The sequence below is a fragment of the Lissotriton vulgaris genome, chromosome 3_1 (assembly GCF_964263255.1).
Source record: "Lissotriton vulgaris chromosome 3_1, aLisVul1.2, whole genome shotgun sequence".
NCBI lineage: Eukaryota > Metazoa > Chordata > Amphibia > Caudata > Salamandridae > Lissotriton > Lissotriton vulgaris.
The window spans coordinates 1,634,787,069-1,634,807,348 of NC_141689.1; positions in this window are offsets into that span (position 1 = coordinate 1,634,787,069).

Consider the following 20,280-nt stretch of genomic DNA (forward strand, 5'->3'; position numbering starts at 1 on the left):
ACTTTGAAATGGCTACAGCAGCAGCATCAGCTGGAGCATCTCCACCACCACCACCAAGAGGACCACCACAACATCACATTGGTGGTCAAGAAGAAGAGGAGGAGGAGGAAGAGGAGGAGGGGACGAGGAGGAGGTGGCTGGAACAACACAATACCCCATACCAACCCAAGCCACACATTGTATGGGAGTTTTTTTCCATCCCTGAGGAAAAAAAGAAAGTGAATGCGGCAAAGGTGACTTGCCTTATCTGTGACATGGAACTTTCAAGGGGTAACCCAAATAAAAAATATTCATTTGGGAATAATACCATGATCAGGCACATGCAGCACAAGCATCCGAACAACTATGCTTCCGCAGAGATGAGAGAACTGGCCAGCAACCCTCCCCAATCTACACCCAGCACCTCCAAACGAAAACAACCCACTCCATCGGGACCAGAGACAAGGGAGACAATCCCTTACATTCAACCACGGTTTGGAGAATTTAGGGTCACCTGTATTTTTTGTGGTAAGACCATCTCCTATGGTGAGCAGAGCCTAAAGCTCATCCTCCTTGCTGGTGACAACCACAATTGCCCCAAAAAACCCTAATTTTTTCCCTATTTTTTTTACTCCAGTTGAGCCATTTTCAATTCCCTGTTTTTTGTTTCTCCCCATAAAAATAACAAAAAAATATAAAATAGTTCATAAAAGCCAAAAAAAGTACAAAATGTTCAAAAAACATAAAAAAATATAAAACAACAAAAAGAAGAAAAAAAACAGTTCTTTTTAGAACTACCTCCAAATTTTAAAAAAAGGCTACATTTTTTAAAAACTCTATCATTCTTTTTTCCCCATGGAACGCTCCCCGGTACGCTCCGCGGTGCGCGTACCGGGTGCTTCCCCGCGCAAATCAAAAAAAGAAAAATTTGTTTTGCCCACGGGGCCCTTTTATTCCCCCCACATCAAACCTAGGGGGTCAGGGGGGACTACTCTGCCCCCTTATGGTCATTTCCCCCTTTGTTTTTGCCACCTCTTGTGTCTCGATCCTACCGAGACACAAGATGGCGGCCGCTCCGGACTGTTTCGAATGTTTACAGACACCCGAGAGCCAATCAGCTTTCTGTGCGCACCTCACCTGGCGTGCCCGGAGCGCGCCCCGGTGTGCGTACCGGGGCGCGGCCATAGATATATATTTTTTTTTTAACCTAAATTACTCAAAAACCACTGGAGCACATTTCTTGAGACATAGCAAAGGCACATCGGGCTACCAGTCCCTACAATTTTGCCGGAAATCCATTCAGCCGTTCGGGCTAAAAGTGAGGTCGACCGCCCTATGGAAATTAACATGGGGAAAACACGTTTTGGGACCCCCTTTTATCTCGGCCCCCGCTTGACGAATCCCCCCAAACTTTCAAGGAAGGAAATTTTCCGGCAGATTAGTCAGCCAGCGCCAAATTTATTCACAATAGAATTTTGAGATTTTGCATTGAAAAAAATCCTAACTATAACTACCTACTGGCGACCGACAGTAGGTAATATATATATATATAATGAGAGGAGTGAATAACTCTGCTTCCACTATAATGAGAGGAGTGAATAACTCTGCTTCCACTGAAGGTCAGATAACCTCCTTAAGAAATCCCCTGTGTCTCTTACATATGATGGCAACCCTTTAACCAGATTCTGCAAGAAAAAAACTACGTATCTTGAGGTGTTCTCTAGAAAGCTGCCATTAGAAGAGACAATGGGTCTTCCTGGGGGATTCTTAGTGTCTTTATGTATCTTAGGCAATAGATACAATGCCACTAGCTTGGGAAATTTACACTCAAGGAATTTGTACTGCCCAGGTTCTAGGAGCCCCTGATCTTTCCATATTCCTAACTGTCCTTGATAATTTTTAATAGCATTCTCATACTCCATTCTGTTACTGCGCTCATATTTATCAACTTCGGATAATTGTTTCAGCAATATATTTAGCCTTTGATAAAACAATGTCTTTGCCGCCTTTATCTGACTTTTTTATGACTATCGAGTCATCATTGCAAAGTTTCTCTAAAGCTTGTCTCTGGGCAGTTATCACATTGCTCCATTTATTATAATTTGTATGTTTTACAATTTTCCAAAGTTCATCGACTTGCTAGTGAACAAGCCTGCAGGACAGGCAAAATGCGTGTAGCATTTCTAGCTGGCATTAAACTATTCAGTGCACAGACACGGTGTCGACTTCTTTTGTTTTCAAAAGTGTGGCGAATATATATATATATATTACTGACTGGCGGTCGCCAGCAGGTAGTTATAGTTAGAACCTAGTTTCCAGGAAAATAATTTTTTGATTTGCCAATAACTTTGGCGTTGTTTGACGGATCTTCGCGAAATTCTCCAAAAAAAAGGTCTTTCCAGGTTAGCTCCTATCCTGAAAGTTTGGGGGTGATTTGTCAAGTGGGGGCTGAGAAAAAAAGGGGTCCCAAAAAGTGGTTTCTCAATGTTAATTTCCATAGGAAATGTTATTACAGGCTACATCCCGAACTGCTGAACGGAATTACACCAAATTTGGCAAAAAGGAAGTGCTTGGTTCAGAAAGCGACGTTTTTTGTAAATGGTGCAAATCCATTCAGTAGTTGCTGAGAAATTCAAAAATAAAAGTCTGAAAATCAATTTCCGATAGGATACTTTAGCCAAGGCTAGAGCCCGAACTGCTGAACGGAATTTAACCAAATTTGGCAAAAAGGCAGTGCTTGGTTAAGAAAGTGACCTTTTTTAAATGGTGTAAATCCATTCAGTAGTTGCTGAGAAATTCAAAAATAAAAGTTTCAATATCTGGGGCAGCAGACTGGGTTCGCAAACCCTCCGGACCACAAGCTTCACTGTGATTGACTGCCAACACTCCAAACCAGGAAGTGTTGACAGCCATCTTGTGACTCTGTAGAACAGAGTCACAAGAAAACAATAGAAAAAAGATTTAAAAAGAAGAAAAGGGGGCAGGGTAGAAACACCCATACCCCCTAGGCCTGCTCAGGGGGTCCCACAAGGACCCCAAGGCCCTACAAAAAACATCTGAATGTGCACTTGGTGCACGAATCCGGACAAAAAAAGTTTTAAAAAATGAAGCAGGGGTTCCCCCACTTCATTTAAATGAGCCCCCCGGTGGGCCAGGTCCCAGGGGCAACCGTATAATTATATTGCAGGGGCCTGCGGGCCCCCCAAAGCCCCGGGGACTGCCACTTTCCCGGGGCTATGTAATTTAGGTGCGGGAGGGCACATGGCCCTTCCGTAGCCCCGGGTACCACCACCTCCACGGGACTGGTTTTGCAATTAGCCGGGGCCGCTGAGGCCCTCCTAAGCCCCGGAGACCACCACCCCCTGGGTCTTTAATTAAATATGCAGGGGGCCTGGTGGGCCCCCCGAAGCCCTGGGGACCAACTCCTCCCCTGGGCTTTGAAAATAGAGGGAGGGTCCGCACGCCCCCCTCCTGGAGCCCTTGATGGCACTGGGGATCGCCACTCCCCAGGGCCGGCTCCTGCAATGTCCTGGGATACCCACCCCCTGGATATTGCTGTTTGCGATGGCAGGGTGGGAAAATGGCTCCTGTCCTGTCATAGCAAACCCTGCTTTGCTTCATTAAAGCTAGAGCAGGAAAACCTGCTCTCGCTTCAATGAAGCAAGACAGGATTGCTTTGGGGCAAGGGGAGCTGCATGTTAGCAGCTCTCTTTGCCCAAAAGTAATGCCGGTCCCTGCAGGAGGCGGGGAGCCGGCAGGACCTTGGGGGCATTGGGACTCCCCCCACAGTCCCCAAAGAAGAGGCCAGGCTCCAGGGATGGTGTCCCCAGGGCCAGAAGTGGACATGGGAAGGGGGACCACGCAGCCCCCCTTCCTAATGATTCATAAAAACATTCAAGAATTGGGCATGCCCCGGGGGATGGGGTCCTCGGGGTGAATAGAAATTAATGGAAGTGGACCCTTTAAAAAAAAAAAGTTTGTGGGGGCGATCCTAACCCGGTGCTCAGCACGGCCCCCTAGTGTGAACGTACTGGATGCACGGCTCTCAGTGCGACCCCTAGTGTAAACGCGCTGGATGCACAGCTCTCAGCGCAGCACCCTCATACTTCACAGGTCTTTAAAAGACAATTTATCTGTTAATGAGGCTTTGTTGTGTTTTCACCCCTTCTTAGAGCCCCTGCATCCCCACTCTGACTATGACGGGAAGAATTAGCACCCCCCTCCCGAAATTTTATCAGCCTTCCCCAAAATTTGCCTCTAGTTGCGCCCCTGACTGGCATACGCCGGCTCTGCCCACTCCGCTTATGCTTACAGAATTCTGTAGATTCTATTCGCCGTATGACAATGATCCAGCTGTGGGGCTGGGAATATCATGCAGACAGGATTCTGGGCCTTTTATTACCGGTGCTCCACGGACCCAGCAGCTCGCTTTAGGGGATCCAGTGGATGGGACACCGGGCATTGACAGTCAGAATTCCTTGATCCACAGATCAACAGCCTGGAAGGGTATCCACTGACTGAGAATGCATATACCACAATGAGAATTCCAAGCTCCTGGACTCGGTTTTCCAGGCATCCGTGCAGTATTCCCGCTAGCCAGTGGCCAAGATTTCAGTGGGCGGGAACACAGGGTACCAGACAAAGGCTGTGGGGATCCTGTAGTTAAGAAGGTGGGTTTCTAAGGAACAGATGCGGTACCTACTGTCATGCACGCTCCTTCTTGTCTCGGACGTGTCCTGGAGTCACAATGCTATGCACCCAGCCTCCCCCCATCACCCTCCGGGAGCCAGGAATAAACACTGACACCCAAAAAGTAACAAGGGGGAAAACAGGGGAACAAAACAAGGGTAGGAAGGGGAAGAACAATAACACTCCACAGTCTTCTTTATTTCAGAGGATGGTCTATCTTCTGGGACTGGTTCTGTAGCAAAACACAATAACAAAGAGTGAAAACAATCCCAATGTATGAAATGTAATGTAATGTAATTGTACCTTCTAGACCGTGGAGGGAGATGATAAAGAAATAAAGTAGAGAAATCTGGAACTCCAATATCAGTCTTGATATGGTTTATCCAATGCAACATAAATCTAAATACAAGAGAACACTATGAGTAAAGTCCAGGCAATACTGTAACCAAGGAATCTCTCCTGTCTCTGAAACTCACTACTGGTAGTGTATCAGAACGCTGTACCAAAGTATTCAAAATTCACCATTAACAGTAAAGCAATAATCAAATAAACACCACTCCGAACTAAGTGGTAAGAAACGTGGCATTCAAATCAGGCAAGCAATTTGCCTACGAGTTTGCAAAGCCGCTATTAAGTCAAAGCGGAATAAACAAATAGAATAATAAACAAAAATAGAGCAACAGCTCAAAAGCAAGCCGCTTCCTAGGACTTACTATATCAAGAACAGGATTCAAGAACTCGGGAAGAGACGAACACCAACCCCAACGGCCCGCTAGCTCCTCGGACGCCTTCACCGTGACCCGGAACGAAACTGAATACAGCTGGCTAACGCGAAGCACTTCCTGAGTGTTTGGGGTGGGTTTAAGTCTCGCATCGTGTCACTTCTGCGCATGCGCGAACACTGCGCATGCGCCACAGACCCTGTATAACGTTTGCCAACCATTGCCAACCACGTTCTCTCTAGCAGTCGGCCAATATACCGATCTGGGTTAAAAAGGGCTCCATCGTGCCTCACGGTCTTCCGCGCACACGACAGGCATGACACCTACTCACGCTTCGTGCATGGCGTTGGCTCTCCAAAGGGGTTGGTTTGCAATCCTGATGCTTCACCGGGGTTGCCTTTGGTTGCCAGCCAATTAGAGCCAAGCTCGTGCTTGGGGTTAGGCCCCACCAACATATGTACTTATCCAATCACTCCGCCAATCCCAAGCACTTATAAATTCACCATACACTCTCCTTGCAGTACCTTAATCATTCAGTCTCTACCCATGTACTCATAGAATGACCCAGAAAAAGTTACGTATAATGTAATGTGGTAGGGCCCATGGCCATCATGCATACATAATGAACACACAGACACAGTTAGATAGATAGTAGAACTGGCTACAGGCACGTGGGCTCTGCCCCTTTTTATTACCAGGGTCACATGTCCAGTGATGTCTTTACTGGATGCATGTGGGGTGAGTGTAAGTCAGCCCTCAGGGAATGGTTGGTGCTGGAGACAACTATAACAGTGATCATTGGATCACACACAGAGATTCAACCATAAAGGGTCCATGACTTGTGGTGCGCTGAGGTAGGGGCACCAGAGATGAGGGTGCTTATGTGAAGAATTTAATAATGTCCCTTATGGACATTGTAATGCTGCCTGCAGAGTAGATCGAAGGCAGTAGTCAGCAAAGACATCAAGGAATTCTTTTTGTCATTCCTCTTGACAAAATCCAAGGACATAGAGTACAATTCACTCTGAAATTAATACATTAAGACTGAATTTGAGTTGTGAGCCCTGCTGACCACAGTGTAGGCGTATGGAACAAAAGATGAAATATGTATGAAATACATTGTCGAAATATGTAGGTTTCAGGGACGTTATAGTTAGTTGCCTACTGGACTCTGAAATTAATGAATCAAGACTGAATTTGAATGGTGAGTCCTGCTAACTGCAGAGTAGGCCGGAGGCAGCAGTCAGCAAGGGCCCACAGGCTAGTGGCATTGAGTTGAGCTGCACTAGCTAGAGGCACCTGAAGCGCTCAGCGCATGCACAGCCAGTGATGATGCGTGGTCCGGGCGGGCCGCACTGGTACTAATGTCTGTTGCCTACCGGACTGCGTCATCTGCAATCGCGACTCGATCTGAATTGTGAGCCATGCTGTCTGCAGTGTAGGCCTGAGGCAGCGGTCAGCAAGGGCCCAAAGCCACATTACGTTGAGTTAGGCTGCACAGTTAGTGGCACCAGAAGCATTCAGCATGTGCGCAGCCTGCAATAATGCGTGGTCCAGAAGGGCCGCACAGGTAGCAATGTATGTTGCCTACTGGACCGCATCATCTGCAATCCCGACTCGATCTGGATTGTGAGCACTGCTGTCCGCAATGTAGGCCGGAGGCAGCGGTTCGCAAGTGCCCACAACCACGTGGTGTTGAGTTGTGGTGCACTATGTTAGTAGCAACAGTGGCGCTCAGCATGTGCGCAGCCAAGGATGATAGGTGGTTCAGGCAGGCCGCGCTGGGTGCAATGTCTTTTGTCAAATGAATTCGGCCTTAATAAGGCCACATGGAGGTGACTTATGGTGCACTGAGTTAGTGGCATCAGAAGCATTCAGCGTGTGCGCAGCCAGCGATGATGCTTGGTCCAGGCGGGCCGCACTGGTGGCAATGTCTGTTGCCTACTGGACAGCGTCATCTACAATCGCGACTCGATCTGACTTGTGAGCCCTGCTGTCTGCAGTGTCGGCTGGAGGCAGTGGTCTACGTAAGATCTTCCGGTGGATCTCCACCGAGACCAGGAAGATGGTCACCCAGGCCCTCGTCACCAGCCGACTGAACTACGGCCACGCCCTCTACGCCGGAACCACCGCCAAGCTCCAGAAGAGACTCCAGCGAATCCAGAACGCCTCAGCGAGACTCATCCTCGACATCCCCGTCACAGCCACATCTCCGGACACCTGAGAGACCTGCACTGGCGCCCGGTCAACAAGAAAATCACCTTCCGGCTCCTCACCCACGCACACAAAGCCCTACACAACCAAGGCCCGAGTTACCTCAACAGCCGCCTCAACTTCTATGCTCCCACACACCAGCTCCGATCGACCAGCCACGCCCTCGCCGCCGTCCCCCGCATCCGAAGAGCCACCACAGGAGGATGTCCTTCTCCTACCTGGCCGCCAAGACCTGCAACTCCCTCCCGACCCACCTCCGCCTGACCCAAGACCACCTCGCCTTCAGGAAGCAGCTCAAGACCTGGCTGTTCGAGCAGTAGCGGACCCCCTACCAAAGCGCCTTGAGACCCTCCGGGTGAGTAGAGCGCTATATAAATGCTAAGATTGATTGATTGTTTGGTCACAAGGTGTTTCAAAATTTGAGAGAGACCCCTTAATGGCCAGGGGAATAGGGTACTTATGACAGTAAGAAGAAATATTTCCTTGGCATACTGATTCACGTACTTCAACCACAAATGGTTGTTGGGGCCGCCCAAGCTAAAGCCACTAGATCCCTTTACTATCTAGTACACTCACACAACAGTACATTGGCTCATATTTTATTTTCATAAAAATGTATTCTTTACAGTTACAAATTTTGATTAAAAACAACTCATTACATGCCTATAATAAAACCACATGAACAATTTCATAAAATGCAACTTTAGTACACACAAAGATAAAAACAAAATCAATTAATAGTGACACTCATGTAGTTAATTTTACAGAAAGGGGAGAGACATACAAAGACATATATAGTTTGTCATTGGATATTGCACATTTTGAGACCTAGCATAAATGAAACCAAATCCTGGACTTGTTTAATTTTTTGTCTACAGGTTGGGTTTGGTCCATTGATTGTGCAACAGAGGCGTCGAAGCGTTTCGATAGATTGTGCTAATATTCTACAATCTTTATCAAGACTGACTAATGAGTCTCTCCTTTGGTTGGGCACTGGTTAATTGCCATTGACACAAGACTCCTGCAGAGTAACATATATCCATCAGTGTCTTACATAAATTTCATTATATACATATCTTACATGTGATAAATACATTCACAACTGTCCTAATGTACATACTTTAACTCTTATTGTAAAAACAAGACTACATGGTCCTTACTTGATCATCTTCTGTTCCTATTGACCTCATACAGTTAAAAAGGGTTTTAATCTAGCTTCAATCATTTTATTGCACATATTTAGCCTGTCAAATTGAGCCCCCTGATTTCACATGTTGGTCATACATTCCTCATATTGAGGAATATTGTGTCCCCTCCGGCACTCAACTTGAGGTTTAGTACACGCTTAAAATCATGGCTTATTACTCTAAATCTCAGCCCTCCTTGTTCATGGTAAAACATTTGCACATTGTTCTAATCAAGCTAAACGTTGATATCATTTACCTGTTCACATAGTACAAGGTCCTACTATTGCAGATTTCCTACTAAGAGCCATTCAGACCTTCATTTTATTCTGTTCTTTCTGAAATGTGGATACAGGGTTTCATTATATTGTATGGTTATTGATTAAAGAGACATCACGTATTGCTACCACTTGTTCTTGTATTTACCATCTCTTGGTTGTCCTTTACTCCTTAGAAGCCGCCTTTATTTTGTATCTAAAAACCTTTTTGTCGCACTTTGCTTCCTAAAAGAAAAAGGGATGAGCTCACCCTCTATTATCATCTAAATACTATATTAGTTTTCTATCATTTTTCAGGCTCTGTTTGCTTTTACCTTCTATTTTATAATGCTGTGTTTGTATGTAGTCCAATGGTGGGTCTTCTATTTAGTTAATGCCCAGACATCTTAGGTTAAAAAATTGTCATTTATCTGCAATTTAAATGGAAAAAACGATCTGTGAAATGGTCCTCAACCAGTCAGACACTGAGCTATTAGTTAATTTTGCAGCAATCTCACCTCTCTTGCCGCGGGTCTCCAGGTATTAGAGGCTTTTGTCTGGGGTGGGTGGGAGAATAGGATAGTTTTTGTTAGCCAGTACTCAGGCCTAAGCAATAAATTAAAAAATATTGTGAACCGCAATTGGAAATTTTAAACAGTGAGTTAGAAGCACCACTTCCAAAACCCTTGTTCTCTTTTAGGAGAAAGAAAACAATTAGAAATAGGCTGGTACACACATACAAAAATTCTTCTGGTTTATGCCAAACCACGTTGACTGGTACTGGTAAAGCAGTAGGGAACTATAGGTGTGGCGCTGGGAACTATAGGGGGCTTGTCTCGAGGAGGCCGGCGGTCACGGAGGTGGCCTTGTGGCAGGGTGAGGGCCGCCACTCTGGCAGACGGATTGGCCTTCCCAGAAGTCAACCATGCCCAGAGCCCCGGCCTAATTATTCACACTCCTACGCTGGAGTGGCGTACGTTGGACCAGCCCACTCCGCTTCAGCTACCGATTACAGGGGGGGACAACACAGTTATATGACCGAGACCATCCCCACTGCCTGAGGTAACATGGTTGTGTCCACAGTCCACAACACTACAAGCAACAGCAGTATATGTGCACGTGGAGAGGTCTGTGCTCTGCATAGTGAGGTCTGTTCCGCTCATCACCGCTATACTTGGCATTGTGTGCATTCTTATTCATGGCTGACTTGCCTTCTTCACACATACTTGGTTCCCACCTCTCCCAACATTCAGCTATTGTCTGGCTGAGGGGCCATGCCATTTTCGGAAGGTCCGCTGTCCTGTTCTGCGCTGCCTCAGTGGTAGTAGGGGTGGTCAAGGGGGAGGTACTGGGGGTGGTGGCGGTGGGTGTTGTGGCCTTCTTGGGTGTCAGAGCTACATGATTAGTAGCTCTATGACATGTGTTGGTCTTCAGATATGGCTCTGGGCTGGGATCCCTTTCATACTGTAGGTCGTCATCCTGCTTTACACCAGTAAAAGGCAGATGTTAAATTCTTACTGATAACGCAGCTTATCGCCTGTTTTTGGATCAAATCGCAGATTTGACTGGTCGTTGAAAATATCAGGAAGTGGTGTTTTTGTGGGGTTTTTTTGCACGAGAACACCTACTCTGGATATCATTAGCGTTAGTTGTCGCTCTCATTCGTGGCGATGTTTTTCGCGGAAGCTATCGCTGGAAAACTGACGATATCGGCAGTTTTCACCAAGTTGAGAATGGGATGATAATTCTTTTGCCACTGTTGCTGCGCTAAAGTGCCGATAACTAGGCGATAAGTCCTTGAGAATACGCCCCATCGTTTTTTTTTATTTTTCGTCGGGATTTGCGCACCCAGTCGCTTTAAAAAATATATATATTATCATTTTTGGGCCCTCTGGGTTTTTGTGAGATCCCCTGAGCAGGCCTAGGGGTGTTTGTACCCTGCCGACTTTTCTTGTTGTTTCATCTTTTTTCTTGTGAATCGCATGTAGCTACAACAAAGTCCTAATAAACACAAGGGCGTGTTTAAGATTTATACTATAAACCAACAGTGGGGACTTATCGCCAAGTTATTGGCACTTTAGCGCAGCAAAAGTGGCAAAATAATTATTGCCCCATTCTCAAGTTGGTGCACACTGCCACATTTCCCACAGGCTGACGGTACCAACACAGTGGACAGTCAACATTCTTCCACAGACAAAGCTGCTGGCTGCGCTACACCTGTTGGCCTCTGGTACCTTCCAACTAACAACTGCCAGAGTCGGAGAAGTCTCACAGCCAGCCAAATTAAACTTCCTCACACGTCTTGGATGCATGTCCACAAAAGCAACGTAGGGCCCCTCTATCTGCACCACCCGCTCATCCCAATTCGTAGTATTCCTGCACAGCCAACTCCAACATCAGCCGTTGCTTGACGCCTCTGTGCTTCAGATCCAAGATTGTAGTCACTGAAATAGGGGTGCACCAGGTCATGAAGTCTAGTAGTCAACAGTAGTGTAAAAACAGTACTTTATCAGAAAAACATAAATTAACAACACAAAAACATCAAACAACGAGTGACATTCCCAACGGGGAACATCATCAGGGCAACTTGTAGATCAAAATACCTGTAGATCGTCCTGGAAATCCGAATACTCCGTATTCAGAAACCTGTTGGATAAATGAAGACAATGGTCAAGCGTTAGTATGGTCACAAACGTAATATGGTACTATGTATTGCACTTGGACAAACCGGAATGCTTACAGGTATGATCAATCCTGCACAAAGTTTGTGTGGTCGTAAACTTTGTAGGAAAGAAAAGTAAAGTTACAACAACACAAACTTCTGTTATGGTCTCATTATTATTCGTTTCAGCTTGATACACCTGCATGTTCACTTCACCCACAATGCAGAGGAACAGCTGGAGACCAATCAAGGTATCCACGCCATAGCAGGCTTCCTGCATGTGTTGGAGGCAATTGACTGCACTCATGTACTACTTGTGCCCCCTGCCAACACTGCACACAATCACTGCAACAGAAACAACACGCATTCCAACAATGTGCAGGCAAAACTGTACCACCAGGGCCTGCACACTAATGTTATAGAAAACTTCTCAGGCAGTGTGCATGATTCCTACATCTTTCTCAAGCATCCCAGCCCTGGCCCCCAGACCAGTCCGCCACCCAGCGATGACTGCCCGACCCTGCGCACCAAGACCTCAATGCTCACTTGCCGCCACCGCCGTGTCTCCAAGAGGGCACGCCATGTGCTGGAGCAACCTCCTCAGCTGTTGCTTGATTCCGCAGCACAGACCCCCAGCTCATCCTGCTGCACCGCGCCAAGGAGTCATGTCTGTACAGCCATTAAAGAAATGGGGTAACCCAAAAGGTACTGGACCTGGGTATACTACTGATATAAACAAACAACGGTCCAAGACCTATTTATTTCTCCAAACAAGCAATAAATCAAATCCAATATGTCCTGAAGAAGACTCGCATGGCCCAGGCATAATCAACCGCAAGGCCGCAAGACGAGTCGAAACGTCAACACTTACCCAAAAACCTGGACCACTAACTATATCCCTATGTGATATAGTGCAGACATTTTTTACATCCTATGTCTCAGAATGACATTAGGGATTTCATGTGGACTAATTGAAGTGGCCAGGACACACTGTGCCGGCTTTCAATGGCTGGTGTTTTTTGGAATTATTTAAATTATCCCTTATAATTCTGTGTGATTTCTTTTCTTTTCACCTTATCACCTTCACGCTCTTTTGACACCCTTTGCTATACTGCACGCTCTAATACGGGGCAATGTGTAAAAACTGTGAATTTGTTTATTATACTTGAATATGACAATAGATTAAAAATATTGCATATAGATTTGGAGTTTGCTGTTGCCTATTCCTTTGTTTTCATCATTAATTGAGCAGGGCTGTTTAAATAATAGATGCCTTTCAATTGAATAAGTTTTGATTTATTGCTTGTTTGGAGAAATAAATAGGTCTTGGACCGTTGTTTGTTTATATCATGTCTGTACAGCCAGCTGCCTTTGGCGTACACATGATCCAGTTGAGCTTACAATTCAAATCGGGTCTTGATTGCTAGGATGGTGTATCAAGGCCTACGCATCATCGTAGGCTGCAGACCCGCTCAGCTATGGTGCCACTAATTCAGTATAACTCTAGTCATGGCCATGTGGCGGGAGGCCCATGTTGGCCAAAATGGCTCGGCTACCACCAACTCTGTGCACCTCAAGTCATCGCCACATGGCAGGAGGCCAGTGTTGGGCAAAGTGCTTCGGCTGCCACCAACTCTGTGCACCTCAAGTCATCGTCACATTGCGGGAGGCCTATGTCTGCCAAAGTGCCTTGGCTGCCACCAACTCTGTGCACCTCAAGTCATGGGCCCTTTATTATTGAACATTGTGGTGCGGACGTCATCATGTCACCTCCAGCAGTGGGGAATGGGATGTGGTAGGTCCCTAGGCCCTCATGCATACATAATAACCACACGGACAGACCCAGATAGCGAATGGAAATGGCCTCACTCATGTGCGCCTGGCCCTTTTTTATTGGCAGGGTCACATGTCCTGTGATGCTGTGCTGAATGGGTGTGGTGTGGGTGTAAATCAGCCGTGAGAGATTGGCTGTGGCATGCTGACAACTATACCTGTGATCAGCAGATCACTGCAGGGAAGACCTAGGACATGTAGCGTTGTCGTTCCCTCCCTGTAAGCGTAAGCGGAGTGGGCTGGCTGTAACGCGCATCCTTCATGACTTTACCGATATGGTGGTTTGAATCCACGCACCCACCAAGATAGGTGCACGATAGGTGAGAAACTCCACTTTTTCCCAAAAAAAAAATATATATATATATATATATATATATATATACTACCTACTGGCAGTCGCCAGTAGGTAGTTATAGTTAGGATTATTTTCAATAGAAAATCTCAACATTCTATTGTGAATAACTTTGGCGCCGGTTGAGGAATCTGCCTGAAAATGTCCTCACATTTGCCTCGCGGCGCCCTGGTCCTTCCCTGAAAGTTTGGGGGGGATTTGTCAAGCGGGGGCCGAGAAAAAAGGGGGATCCCAAAACGTGTTTTCCCCATGTTAATTTCCATAGGGCGGTCGACCTCACTTTTAGCCCGAACGGCTGAATGGATTTACACCAAACTTGACAAAATTGTAGGGACTGGTGGCCCAATGTGCCTTTGCTATGTCTCAAGATATGTACTCCAGTGGATTTTGAGTGATTTAGGTTAAAAAAATATATATATATCTATAAGCGCTCCCCGGTACGCGCACCGGGGGGCTAACCAGTGCGCTACGCGAGTTTGCGCGCAGAAAGCTGATTGGCTCTCGGGTGTCTGTCAACATTCCAAACAGTCCGGAGCGGCCACCATCTTGTGTCTTGGTAGGATCGAGACACAAGAGGTGGCATAAATAAAGGGGGAAATGACCATAAGGGGGCAGAGTAGACCCCCCTTGACCCCCTAGGTTTTATGTGGGGGCTATAAAAGGGCACGGGGGGAGCGCCCGGTACGCGCACCATGGAGCGTACCGGGGAGCCTACAATGGGGGAAAAAGAATGATAGAGTTTTTAAAAAATGTAGCCTTTTTTTATAAATTGGAGGTAGTTCTAAAAAGAACTGTGTTTTTTTCTTCTTTTTGTTGTTTTATATTTTTTTATGTTTTTTTGGACATTTTGTACTTTTTTTGGCTTTTATGAACTATTTTATATTTTTTTTGTTATTTTATGGGGAGAAACAAAAAACAGGGAATTGAAAACGGCTCAACTGGAGCACAAAAAAAACATGAAAAAATTAAGGATTTTTGGGGCATTTGTGGTTGTCACCAGCACGGTTGATGAGCGTTATGCTTTGCTCACCATAGGTGATGGTCTTTCCACAAAAAATACAAGACATCTTGTATTGCCCAAACTTTTGTTGAATGTTTGGGACCATCTCCCTTGTTTCTGGTCCCGATGGAGTGGGTTGCTTTCGTTTGGAGGTGCTGGGTGAAGATTGGGGAGGGTTGCTGGCCAGTTCTCTCACCTCTGCCGCAGCATAGTTGTTGGGATGCTTACGCTGCATGTGTCGAATCATGGTGTTATTACCAAATGAATATTTCTTATTAGGGTTCCCCCTTGAAAGTTCAATGCCACAGATTTGGCAAGTCACCTTTGGCACATTCACTATCTTCTTTCCCTCTGGGATGGAAAAAAACTCCCATACAATATGCTGCTTTGGCCTGTATGGGGTATTGTCTTCTGACAGCCACCTCCTCCTCTCCTCCTCCTCCTCCTCCTCCTCCTCCTCCTCTTCTTTTTGACCACCAATGTGATGTTTGGTGGTGGTGGTGCAGATGCTCTAGCTGCTGCTGCTACTGTAGCCATTTTAAAGTACAAAATATTACTCAAAGATCTCCAAACAGGTATTTCTCAGTCAAAGGACAAAGTCAGAATAAGGAAAAAAGGTGGGGGCTTTCATCATTTGGAAAAAAAAACTGTCCTGAACCAATGAAAAGTGTTATTTTCAGGTCACATGACCTGGGCTTTCATCATTTGGAAACCAAAACTGTTCTGCACCAATAAAAAGTGTTATTTTCAGGTCACATGACCCGACGCGATTACGCCCGGGGCGCGTTGCGTAAGCGCATCGGATGCTTACGTTGCGCGATCGTATTCGCTCAAGTGCTTCCGGGTGCGCTTAAGCCGTGCGTATCACGCGGACGCGGCTACGCAATACGTCACGATGATGTTTTCGTTTGCGGCAATAGCGCTAACGGGACGCTCACCGGTGCGCGACCCGGGGCGCTCCGGAAAACTGCGCTTTCCGGTGCGCACACCGGGGCGCGCACCGGGAGCGCTCCAGGGCAAAACAAAATAAACAGTATTATATAAATATACACTATAGGATTCATTATAAAAAATATTACATTTCATAGGTTTGAGGCCCTATATATAGTTAGGAATTAGCATTTAAAAAACCTATGAAATTCACTGAAAAAACCATAGGTTTCACACCAGTTATAGTTAGTTATAGTTAGGAATTAGCATTTAAAAAACCTATTAAATTCACTGAAAAAACCATATGTTTCACACCAGTTATAGTTAGCTGGAAATTTTACTGACATAAAACCATAGAAATTCCAACGTTATAGTTAGTTGGACTCACTATAACAAGCGCGCCTGCAATGCACTGCTGATGACGTCACATATTACATCACTCATGACACCAATACCAATGTTTGTTTATAACAATGACTATCACCCAAAATAAAATATTTATTAAAAATTACATAAAACAAAAATTAAATGCTATGTGTAGAAAAAGTGATTCTACTGTATAATTAAAACTGTTGATACCAAACCAATGGCACATTATTTTAAATATAGTGCAATTACACAGTTTTTATTTCCACTCCAATCTAAAACACACTGGAGAAAGGCCGAATTTTGAAGAGGTTAGATTTATTATTTCCACTCTAATCTAAGCTACCTTGAGAAAAGCGCTGTGCATTGAGAGGTGTAGAGTTAATATCCCCACTCCAATCTAAGGTAACCTGGGGAAAGTGGTATAATTTGAAGGGGTTAGATTTACTATTCCCACTCCATTCAAAGCTACACTGCTGAAAGCATTCAACTTAGAGAAGGGTTAGACTTATAATTCTCACTCCAATTTAAGCCAAATTGGGGAAAGCATTGGACTTTGAGAAGGGTGACTTTATCATTCCCACTATATTGGTGAAAAAGATGGACTTTGAGAGGGATAGATGTACTATCCCCAATTGAATATAAGCTACTTTGGAGAAAGGGTTGAAATTTGAAGAGGGTAGATTTACTATTCCCACTTCAATCTAAAATGCATTGAGGAAAGGGTTGGACTTTGAGGGGGTTGGGCAAAGTTACTGTTAAAGTTCCAACATAAACCACATTGACATTTTTTCAATTAGTAATTTAAATAATTTTGATTAGAATCTTAAAAAAAAATGCATTTAGTAATTTTATAATTTTTAAATGGCATTATTATAACAAATATTTTCCAAAACTATATTGTATTTACAAAAATAAAAAATAAAATAATATTAAAACATTACTTTTCAAATTGGCAAAAATTTCACAAAATACAAACAAAAATATTAATAAAATGATTCTGATTATGAGTTTGGTGGTCCATAGGACTGCCAAACCTGCAGTGGTGCGGCGGTCACTGCCGCACTGGAAGTTCGACTGCCGAATTGCAACTTTGATGGTCAGGGATCCGTGATCTGCTGTGGCACCGCAAGCATATTACAACTTTTCACACCGGCAGCCTTTTAATGGCGGTGAGCCCTCCACAAAAATGCTTGTGGTGGGGAAAAAGGGGGCCTTATGGGCCCCCTGTGTCCCCTGTGCATGGGGGTGCATGCAGGGGGTCACTGTCTGCATGCACCCCAGGTCCTGCACAGCATGTACAGCAGAGACCATGCCATGCAGTATCTGCCTTTGGCACTCCCATTGTGGTGTCTTTTTCATAAGCACCGACAAAGAACAGCCCACCAAATACGAGAATGCTCCTAATCTGGTAAGCAGTTTCCACACGGCTTGGCAGTGTGGGAGCAGGGTGGCTGCCTGGTGGCCACGTTCCCACACCTCCAAAGTCATAATTGGGCCCTTAATATCTTTTTAAGACATTAACAAAAATTATATTATAAAATAGTACACTAGACACGCGGGTCTTGGGCTAAAAATTCCACGGTCTCAATAATTCTCGCTCCGGTGCCTTCTCGACTCACGGGTTCACGCTCTGCGACTCTGGGCAATAGCTTGCTTAATCTCCACAACGGCCCCTCGCGGCGGGATGTCTGGCTTTCACCTTGTGGATACCCTGCCGGGGCCTCTCACAGGGGAATACCAGGACGGGTTCCCTAGGCAAGCGCCAGGATGCCCTTTGTGGTGACAGGTCGCGCTATATAAGTATACCTACATTTACACATTTTACACTTCTTTTACCCATCTAAGCCCTGCATCCAATATTAAAAAACAAACAAAAACACTACTTTAAATAGAACATTCACACACAAAACAATCCAGAAAAATATTAATAATATAAATAAGAATTGCAAATATATTTTTTATAGAATTACAATTTTCACTATACAATTAAAATAATTCTGAATATTTTTTTTTAAAAGTAAATAACTACCCCCTCCATGCAGAAAATCAGCATCCCACACATAAAATATTTGAAGCTTTTAAACAAAAAATGGATGTAATAAAATAATGCAAAATTAATTTTAGAATAAATCAATATAATATCAAACATATTTTTTAAAACAATATTAAATACAACACTAAAAATAATACTCAAAATTATAATATTTTGGTTATGACATAACTGCTTATGACATAACTGCAACAATATTATGGTCACAAAATATTCCCAACTTGATATTTTAGTAAAACACCATCGGATGATGTCATCAGTGATGTCATCAATGTTGCAATTTAGCAGGTTATGAGTGATGAAATATGTGATATCACAAGCAGTGGATGATGAGGGTGCAAGTTACAGTTGGTTTACTGTACTTTAGCTGTTGAATTTCAGTGGTTTTCGTTTATTGCACATTTGTTCTTAAATTGTTTAAACACCTTATGCCCTAGGGTAACTCTAGCTCACACCCTTACCAGGCACAGTTTTGTCATCAATAATTTAATTGTACATATCGCCATGATATTATCAATGATGTCATAGATGATGTCACAAAGGATGTGATATGTGGGGTATTGAGCAGTGCATGGTGAGGATGTGAGTTATAGTTACTTCAGATAGCAATAACAGTGGTTTTATACTTTTAAAATAGCATGTTGCTTTTTTCAGAGAATTGCTAGATTTTTCTTAGTGTTAAGTAATATTTTTTTTCCATACCTAAAGCCAATTCTCGGCTGTGCCTTCGGTCACGCACAGCAGGGAGTCGACAGCGGACAGCTCCTGCATCCAACTCTTCCCAACATCACACTGCACATGACTTTTGTGTAGCATGGGTTTTGCTGCAGGCCTTGTGTCCAACCACTTGCAAGCAGCCAACCCCACTCACGGCCTTCTGGCGTGTGAAGCACTCTGGTAAACATACTGACTTTGTCAAAGAATCACAACGTCAAAATATAAAAAGTGACCCTATTATCTCTCTCAAAAAATCACTAACATTTGTAATGTCGTGTACATTTCAGTAATTCACACAGTGCAATATTTTAATATTAGTGATTGTTATGAAAATGTTTAATAAAGTTCAATTATGAAATAAACATGTATGTGAGTTTTAACATCATTTTTATTATAGTGATGTTTGTGCTGAAAAATGTAAAAAGAAAAACTCAGACATATTATTTGAAAATAAATGAAAACAACATGCCTTTGAGACTTTGGGTCTCATTACGATGTTGGTCGAAAAGGCACCGAACGGCATTCAGATTTTCCTAATGTTTCCAACCGACTCGGAAACATTCCGACCGAACTACTACAATAGAATTTAACCGTTTGGTCTTTCCGACTCTGTTCTGACCGGCATTCTGAGACTCCGAGGTGGTCGGAGCCAAATCGTACATCTCTACGGACCGTGTTTTCGACTGACAATTTATGATGTTGGATTCGGACAGCCTTTCCAAATCAGTGTGTCTGAAACTTACTTTGGGGGCATGTAGCCGGCCCCCCTTCACCCAGAGGCTTCTGGTTGGGGCCATAGGGGGTACCTATGCACAGTGTGGCAGGCACCATGGGGTGCCCGCCACAGGGTGCAAGGATTTCCGCAACCACCCTTTTTTTCAATGAGAGCCTCTGTTGTCAGTCGGAACACAGTATCCCTTTAAATTTAATGGGAGTACAACTGAACGGTGTCTGGCAACATCGTAATCGTCGGTCGATTTGCCGAATCCGAATCGGTCGGAAACGATTCCGACAAGGAGTCCGTTGGATTGCTTTTCGACCAACAGCGTAATAAGGTCCCTAGTTTTGACATGTTTTTGCCTTCAAAATGGAATCATAAAAACAACCACAAGAGGGTCTTTGATACCAGCTGAAGGGCATAAAGTTTATTTATTTTATTTATAAAGTTTTGTATAGCGTGAACAATCAAAGCGCTTCACATTATAGGGTAGGTAGGATACAGTTGTAAGAAAAGACATTTGTTACATATATGAGAGTGGCAAGGTGACGCTGTAGTTCATAGTTGCACATCAATGTAGTGGTCAATCAGGGCATCGGGATAG